A 13,739-nucleotide genomic window follows, 5' to 3' on the forward strand; every position below is an offset into this window, starting at 1 on the left:
GACCTCCCAGCTGCATGTAATATCAAATGGCAAAAGCTTTCCCAGAGATCTCCATCTCAACACTAAGACCCAGCTTGACTCAACAACCAGCAGGCTATAGTGCTGGACACCCTATGCCAAACAACTAGCAAGACAGGAACACAACCCCCACGCATTAGCAGAGAGGCTGCCTAAAATCATAGTAAGTTCACAGACACCCCAAAACACACCACTGGACTCGGTCCTGCCCACCAGAAAGACAAAATCCAGCCTCATCCACCAGAACACAGGCACTAGTCCCCTCCATCAGGAAGCCTGCACAACCCACTGAACCAACCTTACCCACTGGGGGCAGACACCAAAAACAATGGGAACTACGAACCTGCAGCCTGTGAAAAGGAGACCCCAAACATATTAAGTTAAGCAAAATACAAAGACAGAAACACACAGCAGATGAAGGAGCAAGGTAAAACCCATCAGACCAAACAAATGAGGGGGAAATAGGCAGTCTACCTGAAAAAGAATTCAGAGTAATGATAGTCAAGATGATCCAAAATCTTGGAAATAGAATGGAGAAAAAACAAGAAACGTTTAATAAGGACCTAGAAGAACTAAAGAGGAAACAAAAAATGATGAACAACACAATAAATGAAATTAAAAATTCTCTAGAAGGAATTAATAGAAGAATAACTGAGGCAGAAGAACAGATAAGTGACCTGGAAGATAAAATAGTGGAAATAACTACCACAGAGCAGAATAAAGAAAAAAGAATGAAAAGAGGAATGTGTGCAGAGCCCATGGTGGCGCGGTATCTGTGAGCCAAGCTGGACTCGCTTCTACTGCAGCTGATCAGGGACCTGGAGGAACTGGAGGCAAAGCGGGTGGCACTGAATGCCCAGGTGGAGGGCTGGCTCTCACTCTCCAAAGCTCACTGCACCATGGGTGCCAAGTCGGTAGGGCCTCTGCAGTATGCCTCCCACATGGAGCCCCAGGTCCATGTCTGCACCAGCGAGGCCCAGGACGGACTCCAGAGGTTCTGAATGTGAGAGCCAGCACCCAGACTCCAGAGGACGTGGGACCCCACAAGGCAGTTCTGCACAGGCACAAGGGCCTCACGAGGACCCCAGAGCCAGACCGCTCCCCAGCTCCCCAGGACCCTCTGAACTGGTTTAGAATCCTGGCTCCTCACAGTCTATAGCAAGCTCAAGCCAGCTTCTGGGAGGGTCTGCAGCTGGCTGCAGACATGGCCAGCCTTCAGATCCGCATCGACTGGGGTCGAAGCCAGCTCCAGGGGCTGCAGGAGAAACTCAAGCAGTGGAGCCTGGGGCTCCCTGACCTGCCACCACAGAAGCAAGGCAATGAGCACAGCTGTTCTTTGATGTGGCTGCATTATCTCAGGCCTTCTTCCTTCACAGATTGCCCCCCACCCCAGCTGTTCCTCCCTCCTTAATACTTCTCTGGTCTGCATGATTCCAACTTTGTTAGGTGGGGAAGTTTGAAGAGGCAAAGTGAGTAATGTTGAAAGTTTGTAATGTTGAAAGGTTTCACTATTATGAAACCACTTCTAGAGTTGTGTTGTCTCAGGACGTATTCATGTCAGGCAGGCACAAACGTGTTAGGTTAGTTCATATCACTGAACAACTGTAACAACCTGATGCATAAATCAGCTGCGGTTTTTCATTAAAGGATGAAATATTGCACAGCTAGTGGCAGGGAAGGACAAGAGGTAGGTGCTTCAGTTTCACTATATCCTTACAAGTGATTTTGATGGAAGAAAAAACCATACACAGCTAACAGATCAGGACAGAATGATAACTCATCGATAAAACACACACACACACACACCTGAGTAGATGGGCAGCACTTGGCAGGTTTTAAGCCAGAAAGTAAAAAGGATCGGACCTAGATTTTCAAGAGAAATCTTTCAAGAGACCATTCAGGTTTATAAAACCTGCCATTATCTTTCCAAGAGTGAGTCTTTTAATTTGTTGAAGGGCCAGGAACTCTGTGGCAATTCATTTTCCTACTGGCTTCTTGATAATTTTAGCAGTTTCTAGGAGCTAATTGTTACATTTGGTGGATGTTAGTTTTCTGTTCATAATACGAGATGTACATTGTTTTTCCCAGTTTGTCTTTTAACTTTGCTTATGGTGGTTTAAAAATAAAAACCAAACTTTTTATTATAAAATAAAATAAATAAAACACATTATATTAAATGGCAAAAAACAACAACAAAAAAGAATGAAAAGAATTGAAGACAGTCTCAGAGACCTCTAGGACAGCATTAAACACACCAACATTTGAATTATAGGGGTACCAGAAGAAGAAGAGAAAGAGAAAGGGACTGAGAAAATATTTGAAGAGATTATAGTTGAAAACTTCCCTAATATGGGAAAGGAAATGGTCAATCAAGTCTAGGAAGCGCAGAGAGTCCCATACAGGATAAATCCAAGGAGAAACAAACCAAGACACATATTAATCAAACTATCAAAAATTAAATACAAAGAAAACATATTAAAAGCAGCAAGGGAAAAACAACAAATAACACACAAGGGAATCCCCATAAGGTTAACAGCTAATCTTTCAGCAGAAACTCTACAAGCCAAAAGGCAGTGGCAGGACATATTTAAAGTGATGAAAGGGAAAAACCTACAACCAAGATTACACTACCCAGTAAGAACCTCATTCAGATTCGACAGAGAAATTAAAACCTTTACAGACAAGCAAAAGCTAAGAAAATTCAGCACCACCAAACCAGCTTTACAACAAATGCTAAAGGAACTTCTCTAGGCAGGAAACACAAGAGAAGGAGAAGACCTACAATAACAATCCCAAAACAATTAGCAAAATGGTAATAGGAACATACATATCGATAACTACCTTGAATGTAAGTGGATTAAATGCTCCAATCAAAAGACTTAGACTGGCTGAATGGATACAAAAATAAGACCCGTATGTATGCTGTCTACAAGAGACCCACCTCACACCTCAGGACACATACAAACTGAAAGTGAGGGGATGGAAAAAGATAGTCCATGCAAATGGAAATCAAAATAATGCTGGAGTAGCCATTCTTGTATCAGACAAAATAGATTTTAAAACAAAGACTATTACAAGAGATAAAGAAGAACACTACATAATGATCAAGGGATCAATCCAAGAAGAAGATATAACAATTGTAAATATTAATGCACCCAACATAGGAGCGCCTCAATACATAAGGCAAATACTAACAGCCATAAAAGGGGAAATCGACAGTAACACAATCATAGTAGGGGACTTTAACACCACACTTTCACCCATGGACAGATCATCCAAAATGAAAATAAATAAGGAAACACAAGCTTTAAATGATACATTAAACAAGATAGACTTAATTGATATTTATAGGACATTCCATCCAAAAACAACAGAATACACTTTCTTCTCAAGTGCTCATTCTTGGAACGTTCTCCAGGAACATTCTCAAGTGCTCATTCATGGAACATTCTCCAGGATAGATCATATCCTGGGTCACAAATCAAGCCTTGGTAAATTTAAGAAAATTGAAATCGTATCAAGTATCTTTTCTGACCACAATGCTATGAGACTAGATATTGCTATGAGACTAGATATCAATTACAGGAAAAAATCTGTAAAAAAAATACAAACACATGGAGACTAAACAATACACTACTAAATAACCAAGAGATCACTGAAGAAATCAAAGAGGAAATCAAAAAATACCTAGAAACAAATGACAATCAAAACACAATGATCCAAAACTTATGGGATGCAAAAAGAGCAGTTCTAAGAGGGAAGTTTATAGCAATACAATCGTACGTTAAGAAACAAGAAACATCTCAAATAAACAACCTACCCTTACACCTAAAGCAATTAGAGAAAGAAGAACAAAGAAACACCAAAGTTAGCAGAAGGAAAGAAATCATAAAGATCAGATCAGAAATAAATGAAAACCAAGTGAAGGAAACGATAGCAAAGATCACTAAAACTAAAACCTGATTCTTTGAAAAGATACAAAAAAATTGATAAACCATTAGCCAGACTCATCAAGAGAAAAAGGGAGAAGATTCAAATCAATAGAATTAGAAATGAAAAAGGAGAAGTAACAACTGACACTGCAGAAATACAAAGGATCATGAGAGATTACTACAAGCAACAATATGCCAATAAAATGGACAACCGGGAAGGAATGGACAAATCCTTAGAAATGCACAACCTTCCAAGATTGAACCAGGAAGAAATAGAAAATATAAACACACCAATCACAAGCACTGAAATTGAAACTGTGATTAAAAATCCTCCAACAAACAAAAGTCCAGGACCAGATGGCTTCACAGGTGAATTCTATCAAACATCTAGAGAAGAGCTAACACCTATCCTTCTCAAACTCTTCCAAAATAGAGCAGAGGGAGGAACACCCCCAAACTCATTCTATGAGGCCACCATCACCCTGATGCCAAAACCAGACAAAGATGTCACAAAGAAAGAAAACTACAGGCCAATATCACTGATGAACATGATGCAAAAATCCTCAACAAAACACTAGCAAACAGAATCCAACAGCACATTAAAAGGATCATACACCATGATCAAGTGGGGTTTATCCCAGGAATGCAGGGATTCTGCAATATATGCAAATCAATCAGTGTGATACACCATATTAACAAATTGAAGGATAAAAACCATATGATCATCTCAATAGATGCAGAGAAAGCTTTCAACAAAATTCAACACCCATTTATGATAAAAACCTTCCAGAAAGTAGGCATAGAGGGAACTTATCTCAACATAATAAAGGCCATATATGACAAACACACAGCCAACATCATACTCAATGCTGAAAAACTGAAACCATTTCCACTAAGATCAGGAACAAGACAAGGTTGCCCACTCTCACTACTATTATTCACCATAGTGTTGGAGGTTTTAGCCACAGCAATCAGAGAAGAAAAAGAAATAAAACGAATCCAAATCAGAAAAGAAAAAGTAAAGCTGTCACTGTTTACAGATGACATGATACTATACACAGAGAATCCTAAAGATGTTACCAGAAAACTACTACAGCTAATGAATGAATTTGGTAAGGTAGCAGGATACAAAATTAATGCACAGAAATTTCTTGCATTTCTATACACTAATTATGAAAAATCTGAAAGTGAAATTAAGGAAACACTCCCATTTACCACTGCAACAAAAAGAATAAAATACCTAGGAATAAACCTACCTAAGAAGACAAAAGACCTGTATGCAGAAAATTATAAGAAACTGATGAAAGAAATTAAAGATGATACAAATAGATGGAGAGATATACCATGTTCTTGGGCTGAAAGAATGAACATTGTGAAAATGACTATACTACCCAAAGCAATCTACAGATTCAATGCAATCCCTATCAAACTACCAATGGCATATTTCACAGAACTAGAATAAAAAATTTCACAATTTGTATGGAAACACAAAAGACCCCAAATAGCCAAAGCAATACTGAGAAAGAAAAACGGAGCTAGAGGATTCATGCTCCCTGACTTCAGATTATACTACAAAGCTAAAGTAATCAAGACAGTATGGTACTTGGCACAAAAACATAAATATATATCAACGGAAGAGGACAGGAAGCCCAGATATAAACCCACACACATATAGTCACTTTATCTTTGATAAAGGAGGCAAGAATATACAATGGAGAAAAGACAGCCTCTTCAATAAGTGGTGCTGGGAAAGTTGGACAGCTACATGTAAAAGAATGAAATTAGAACACTCCCTAACACCATACACAAAAATAAGCTCAAAATGGATTAAAGACCTAAATGTAAGGCCAGACACCATAAAACTCTTAGAGGAAAACATAGGCAGAACACTCTATGATATAAATCACAGCAAGATCCTTTTTGACCAACCTCCTACAGAAATGGAAACAAAAATAAACAAATGGGACCTAATGAAACTTAAAAGCTTTTGCACAGCAAAGGAAACCATAAACAAGACGAAAGGACAACCCTCAGAATGGGAGAAAATATTTGCAAACGAAGCAACTGACAAAGGATAAATCTCCAAAATTTACAAGCAGCTCAGGCAGCTCAATATCAAAAAAACAAATAACCCAATCCAAAAATGGGTAGAAGACCTACATAGACATTTCTCCAAAGAAGATATACAGATTGCCAACAAACACATGAAAGAATGCTCAACATCATTAATCATTAGAGAAATGCAAACAAACCTACAGTGAGATATCATTTCACACCAGTCAGAAGGGCCATCATCAAAAAAATCTACAAATAATAAATGCTGGAGAGGGTGTGCAGAAAACGGAACACTCTTGCACTGCTGGTGGGAATGTAAATTGATACAGCCACTATGGAGAACAGTATGGAGGTTCCTTAAAAAACTACAAATAGAACTACCATACGACCCAGCATTCCCACTACTGGGCATATACACTGAGAAAACCATAATTCAAAAAGGGTCATGTACCAAAATGTTCATTGCAGCTCTATTTACAATAGCCAGGACATGGAAGCAACCTAAGTGTCCATCAACAGATGAATGGATAAAGAACATGTGGCACATATATACAATGGAATGTTACTCGGCCATAAAAAGAAATGAAATTGAGTTATTTGTAGTGAGGTGGATAGACCTAGAGTCTGTCATACAGCGTGAAGTAAGTCAGAAGGAGAAAAACAAATACCATATGCTAATACATATATATGGAATCTAAGAAAAAAAATGTCATGAAGAACCTAGGGGTAAGACAGGAATAAAGACACAGACCTACTAGACAATGGACTTGAGGATATGGGGAGGGGGAAGGGTAAGCTGGGACAAAGTGAGAGAGTGGCATATATACACTACCAAACGTAAAATAGATAGCTAGTGGGAAGCAGCCGCATAGCACAGGGAGATCAGCTCGGTGCTTTGTGTCCACCTAGAGGGGTGGGATAGGGAGGGTGGGAGGGAGTCGCAAGAGGGAGGAGACATGGGGATACGTGTATATGTATAGCTGATTCACTTTGTTATACAGCAGAAACTAACACGCCATTGTAAAGCAATTATACTCCAATAAAGATGTTTAAAAATATATCCAATTAAAAAGTCCCTCTTGTGTAGGAGCTTTGTTCACATCAGAACTGTGACAATCTGGCCAGTGGTGGGACAAAAGTGGCCTACAGGAGTGGGGGCTCTTTCTTGTTTCCCATATCTGACTTCACTTTTAGTTAAAATTTTCTGCCTTCATACCTCCCTTCCATGTTCCTTTTACTTTTCCCTACTTTGACAGGGAAAAAAAAATTCTGATCCTGTTCATTTTTGAGAAGAGTTTAGTTGACTGACCTGCAGGGTCACCTCCTAGCGTGTCATATGCATCCATAGCGGAGTGGCAATAGCCCTGAATGTGTGTGTTTTCATGGCTCTGCCTGAAAAGGTTCCCGAATAAGTGTTTGCTGTGGGCCTACTATGTGCCTAACCACCGGATTGAACATTAGTCTCATAACATAAACTCTAAAAAGTGTGGAGGTTGTTCCCAGAGGTCATCAGTTTAACCCCGTTGCCCCACAGCAGCCCTGCTGGATGCCCATTCAGTCCTGCCTGTCCTCTTCCTGGGATGGAAAGTTAAGTTCTGTTTGAGTAAAATAGTCCATCTATGGTTTCCTCCTCTTGAAAATAGTTTTGTAGTTTGAGTCAGAATCTGAGTCATCAAATATTTTACTCAGTGATCCTGGGTTGGCTCTGTGGGACTGTTCAAGAAAAAGCTATTGTCATCCAATGACAAAGTTTGAAACAACTCTCATGCAGCCCTGTGGTCACCTCTTTCCCATTCACCCTTTGGTTCTTCTTATCTTGAAACCAACCTCTGTCTCCTTTGAATATTCCTCATGTGACATAATTTCCTAACCTTCTCACCTTAGTTATCCTCCTGGATATGCTCCAGTTTGGCAATATCATTATGAAAGTTGGCAATCTCCTTTATGGCAATCTCCTTTAAGAGGCAGTACAGAGTAGTGGTTAGGACCAAGAACCCTGGTGCCAGGCTGCTTGGGTTTGAATCCTGACTCTGCCACTTGCAAGCTGCATGACCCCGGGCAAGCTACTCAACTTCTCTGTGGCTCAGATCCCTTAGCTATAAAATAAGAATATAATAGTGTCTACTCATAGGTCATAGTAGGATTGAATAAGTTAATGTGTGTCAGCCACTTATAAAACACCTTTGCACATAGTAAGAGCTATACAGGTGGTGGTTTTATTACCTGAAAAAGAAAAGAACAGCAGAGAGGGTGATTGAAACATCCTTCACTGAGTCTCCCCTTTTCCATAAGCAGCAGGAAGGCCAGAGAAGCAGGCCTCCATCCTTCCCTCCCTCCCTCCCAAGTACAACCCTCTGCAGAAGAGCAGCTGCAGATACGACCCAGAGCTTGCTCCTTTCATTTCCACAATAGACTGTAGGGACAGACTCACCAGGGGCTATGCAGAGGTCCGGTGCTCAGCTGGGAGCACCCAGACCCTGCAACTTGCTCCAAAGCAAATGATGCCAGCCAATCTGAGAGAAGATGCTCAGTGGCCATAGGCCATTGGAGCAGTGGTTGGGGTAGGCAAGTCACCACAGAACACAATGGATACAGTGTTGGAGCTCCATCCACACTCATCTTGCCCTCCTCTGCACCTGTGGGTGACCCAGGGGGTGCCAGTTCTCTCACTGAAAAGTTGACAGTGGTGGCTCTCACCATGTGTGAGAGATCAGACGAGTCACTTAGAGACAGGTCCTCCCTGCACGTGGAGGCATCAGGCCCTGTCCCTGCCCTCATTTACAAAATTAAACATTTACTTTCATATGACCCCCAGTGGGTACAAGGATTTGTTCTTGGGTGATGAAAATATTCTGTCATTAGACAGTGGTGATGGTTACACAACTCTGTAAATACACTAAAAACCACTGAATCATACATTTAAAGGAATACATTTTATGGCACGTGAATTCTATCTTAATAGAGTTGCTATTTTAAATAACAAAACCAGGTGGCCAGCCCACAGGCCCCCGTTTGCCGACCTCTGGAAGAGCCCAACTAGCTCTCCCATTTTACGGTTGAGCAAAATGAGACCAAAGAGGAAGAAAACTAACACTTGCTGAACAGCAAGTATGTGCTGTGTTATGGGCATTTTCATGTAAATTATCATACGCAACATCTGGTTGTTTGGAACAAAAGCAATTCAATGAAAAACACATGTAAAACAAGTAGTAAGATGCCCTGGGCACAGTAGATGTTCAAATTGTCCTTTAACAGAAAAGGACAAAGAAAAGCAACAGCTGACCCAACAGTGGGTCTCTTGGCCATTATGCCATCTGTACATAAAGGATGGACTTAAATATTTAACAGTGTGACTCCTTTGAAAAAAAGAAAAAAAAAAGTTGGCACAGTCCACTAAGACATACAGAACTGGCTGTGTTTGGAGACATCCAAAGGAACTGGTTATGACTGGAGAAGCTCAGAACATTCCAGCTACGGATGCAGCCAGGCTCTTAGTACTTTACCTAGAGAGCCCTCTGCACTGTCTGAAGAGACATCCACACTATTGCTCTAGGTAAGATAGTTCCACATGACAAAAAGACGTAGCCCTTGGACTCAACAAAGATGGGACAAATCCTTTCCCCTAAGACGATGCTCAGCGCTCCAGCCTACCAACGTTTCATCAGCTGAGGTCAGAAAGGTTCACTATTGATGAAAAACATCCCTACCTTCAGTACTTGCTGAGAACCTGGAAGAGGGAGACCCAGATGGTAAACCCAGGTGTTTCCAAGGCAAGCTAGTCACACAACTCAGCCCGCGGGGGTGATTTCAGGACGTGCAATTCTGTACTATGGGGGTGGGGAGAGGAGGTGCTAAAAAGGAACCTCAAGACCTGCTTCACAGCTCAGGCACCAGTACTTAGGAAACAAGCTGCAGTTCCCCAGGTTTTAGAAAATGCAATGGTAAGAGCTATAAAAATGCTGACGAGGGGGACCCACTGTCTTTGCCAAAAAAACCACAGAACTTTCTCTTTGCACTTCCAACTTCTGAACAAAGCAACATCAAGAAGAAAATAAAGAAAATACAGCTCCCCAGATCCCTATGGCAAAAAAAAAAAAAAAAAAAGACCTCAGGAAATGAAAAAGCGTATATACATGTGTGTTGGTGTGGGGAAGAGTGATTAGAATGAGGAAAACTGTGTTTCCATACAAATTGTGAAATTTTTTGTTCTAGTTCTGTGAAAAATGCCAGTGGTAGTTTGACAGGGATTGCATTGAATCTGTAGATTGCTTTGGGTAGTATAGTCATTTTCACAATGTTCATTCTTCCAACCCAAGAACATGGCATATCTCTCCATCTATTTGTATCATCTTTAATTTCTTTCATCAGTGTCTTATAATTTTCTGCATACAGGTCTTTTGTCTCCTTAGGTAGGTTTATTCCTAGATATTTTATTCTTTCTGTTACAATGGTAAATGGGAGTGTTTTCTTGATTTCACTTTCAGATTTTTCATCATTAGTGTATAGAAATGCCAGAGATTTCTGTGCATTAATTTTGTATCCTGCTGCTACTTTACCAAATTCATTGATTAGCTCTAGTAGTTTTCTAGTAGCATCTTTAGGATTCTCTATGTATAGTATCATGTCATCTGCAAACAGTGACAGCTTTACTTCTTCTTTTCCGATTTGTATTCCTTTTATTTCCTTTTCTTCTCTGATTGCTGTGGCTAAAATTCCAAAACTATGTTGAATAAGATTGGTGAGAGTGGGCAGCCTTGTCTTGTTCCTGATCTTAGTGGAAATGGTTTCAGTTTTTCACCATTGAGAACGATGTTGGCTGTGGGTCTGTCATATATGGCCTTTATTATGTTGAGGAAAGTTCCCTCTATGCCTACTTTCTGCAGGGTTTTTATCATAAATGGGTGTTGAATTTTGTCGAAAGCTTTCTCTGCATCTATTGAGATGATCAGACCCCGAATAGCCAAAGCAATCTTGAGAATGAAAAACGGAGCTGGAGGAATCATGCTCCCTGACTTTAGACTATACTACAAAGCTACAGTAATCAAGACAGTATGGTACTGGCACAAAAACAGAAATATAGATCAATGGAACAGGATAGAAAGCCCAGAGCTAAACCCACGCACACATGGTCACCTTATCTTTGATAAAGGAGGCAGGAATGTACAGTAGAGAAAGGACAGCCTCTTCAATAAGTGGTGCTGGGAACACTGGACAGTTACATGTAAAAGTATGAGATTAGATCACTCCCTAACACCATACACAAAAATAAGCTCAAAATGGATTAATGACCTAAATGTAAGGCCAGAAACTATCAAACTCTTAGAGGAAAACATAGGCAGAACACTCTATGACATAAATCACAGCAAGATCCTTTTGGACCCACCTCCTACAGAAATGGAAATAAAAACAAAAATAAACAAATGGGACCTAATGAAACTTCAAAACTTTTGCACAGCAAAGGAAACCATAAACAAGACCAAAAGACAACCCTCAGAATGGGAGAAAATATTTGCAAATGAAGCAACTGACAAAGGATTAATCTCCAAAATTTATAAGCAGCTCATGCAGCTCAATATCAAAAAAACAACCCAATCCAAAAATGGGCAGAAGACCTAAATAGACATTTCTCCAAAGAAGATATACAGACTGCCAACAAACACATGAAAGAATGCTCAACATCATTAATCATTAGAGAAATGCAAATCAAACCTACAATGAGATATCATCTCACACCAGTCAGAATGGCCATCGTCAAAAAATCTAGAAACAATAAATGCTGGAGAGGGTGTGGAGAAAAGGGAACACTCTTGCACTGCTGGTGGGAATGTGAATTGGTACAGCCACTATGGAGAACAGTATGGAGGTTCCTTAAAATACTACAAATAGAACTACCATATGACCCAGCAATTCCACTACTGGGCATATACCCTGAGAAAACCATAATTCAAAAAGAGTCATGTACCAAAATGTTCATTGCAGCTCTATTTACAATAGCCCAGAGATGGAAACAACCTAAGTGTCCATCATCGGATGAATGGATAAAGAAGATGTGGCGCATATATACAATGGAATATTACTCAGCCATAAAAAGAAACGAAATTGAGCTATTTGTAATGAGGTGGATAGACCTAGAGTCTGTCATACAGAGTGAAGTAAGTCAGAAAGAGAAAGACAAATACCGTATATTAACACATATATATGGAAAGAAAAAAATAAATGTCATGAAGAACCTAGGGGTAAGACAGGAATAAAGACACAGACCTACTAGAGAATGGACTTGAGGATACAGGGAGGGGGAAGGGTAAGCTGTGACAAAGCGAGAGAGAGGCATGGACATATATACACTACCAAACGTAAGGTAGATAGCTAGTGGGAAGCAGCCGCATAGCACAGGGAAATCAGCTCGGTGCTTTGTGACCGCCTGGAGGAGTGGGATAGGGAGGGTGGGAGGGAGGGAGACGCAAGAGGGAAGAGATATGGAAACATATGTATATGTATAAATGATTCACTTTGTTATAAAGCAGAAACTAACATACCACTGTAAAGCAATTATACTCCAATAAAGATGTTTAAAAAAAAAAAAAAGAATGAGGAAAAATGGGGAAAGCGTGGGTGCCAAACAGAGCTATATCAAGAAAGGCTGTTTCTGGAACATGGGGCTCAAAGTGGGAAACATAGTACATTTTTTCATGTAGCAGTGACATTATGAATGGTGTTTTATATTGTACAGTATTATTAGAACTACAATCCATCTACACAAAAAAATTAAAATGGACTGGGAATGTATTTGGTAACAACCGCTAATCGGCCACATTATTGCTCAACACTAGAAGGCAATTTGGGAGTATGTATCAAATGCCTTAAAAAGTGCATGTCCTTTTGACCCCCTATTCAACTTCCATAAATTTAACCCCCAAATTTCCAGAATTCATGGTACATTCATACAATGGAATATAATGCAGCCATTAAAAAAAATGAGGTCGAGTTATGTGTAATTAACCTGGAAATAAGTCCACAATATAATTAGTATAAGAAAGCATTAGAAAACGATATATGACATTTTATCATTTTTGTCCTAAATAATGATAAGTACACAAAGAAAAAAAAAAACTAGTGGGTTATAGACTTAATTGTTACTACTTCAAAGAGATGAAATCACTGACTTTACCTTTCTACCTACGTACATCTGTATTGTCGGAATTTTTTTTACAAAGTGTATATAGCTTTTCTATTTAGAAAAAAATGAAAATATTTCTCTTTTGATTATTTGATTAAGTCTCTAATATACATATATACACACACTATGTAAAATAAGCATCCACAACACGTCACTCTACTAGCTGCAAAGTATGGCTATGCCGTAACTTGTTTAAGTGCTTCTCTATTGTGGATACTTAGATTGCTTCCAAATTTTTGCAACTATAAGCAGAACTTAGATGGAAATCCTTGTGGCTAAATATTTGCACGTATCTTTAATTATTTCTTTAGAATATATTCCTAGAAGTGAAATTTCAGGCTCAAGATGTGGGCACAATTAAGGACTTTTGACCCATATTGGAAAATTATCTCATAAGATGTCAGTGCCAATTTACCTTTTCAAGTACAGTGTGGAGGTAGCCTTTTCCCTTCACCCAGGCCTGAATATTACTATCTCTTTTCCAAGTGTGAACAATTTGGTAAGCAAAATGACACATCGTTATTTTTATTTGTATTTCTTTAATTACTAAGGAAAAT

At 39.6% G+C, this 13,739-nt stretch overlaps 1 protein-coding gene and 1 pseudogene across 3 annotated transcripts in view; one reads left to right on the plus strand and one right to left on the minus strand.

The window, feature by feature from the left end:
• SMOC1 (SPARC related modular calcium binding 1) overlaps positions 1–13,739 on the minus strand; it is a 152,050-nt gene that overhangs the window by 65,559 nt on the left and 72,752 nt on the right. The gene's annotated exons all lie outside the window — the stretch shown is intronic.
• Positions 777–2,344, plus strand: LOC132419501 (coiled-coil domain-containing protein 115 pseudogene; annotated as a pseudogene).

The sequence above is a fragment of the Delphinus delphis genome, chromosome 2 (genome assembly GCF_949987515.2).
Source record: "Delphinus delphis chromosome 2, mDelDel1.2, whole genome shotgun sequence".
NCBI lineage: Eukaryota > Metazoa > Chordata > Mammalia > Artiodactyla > Delphinidae > Delphinus > Delphinus delphis.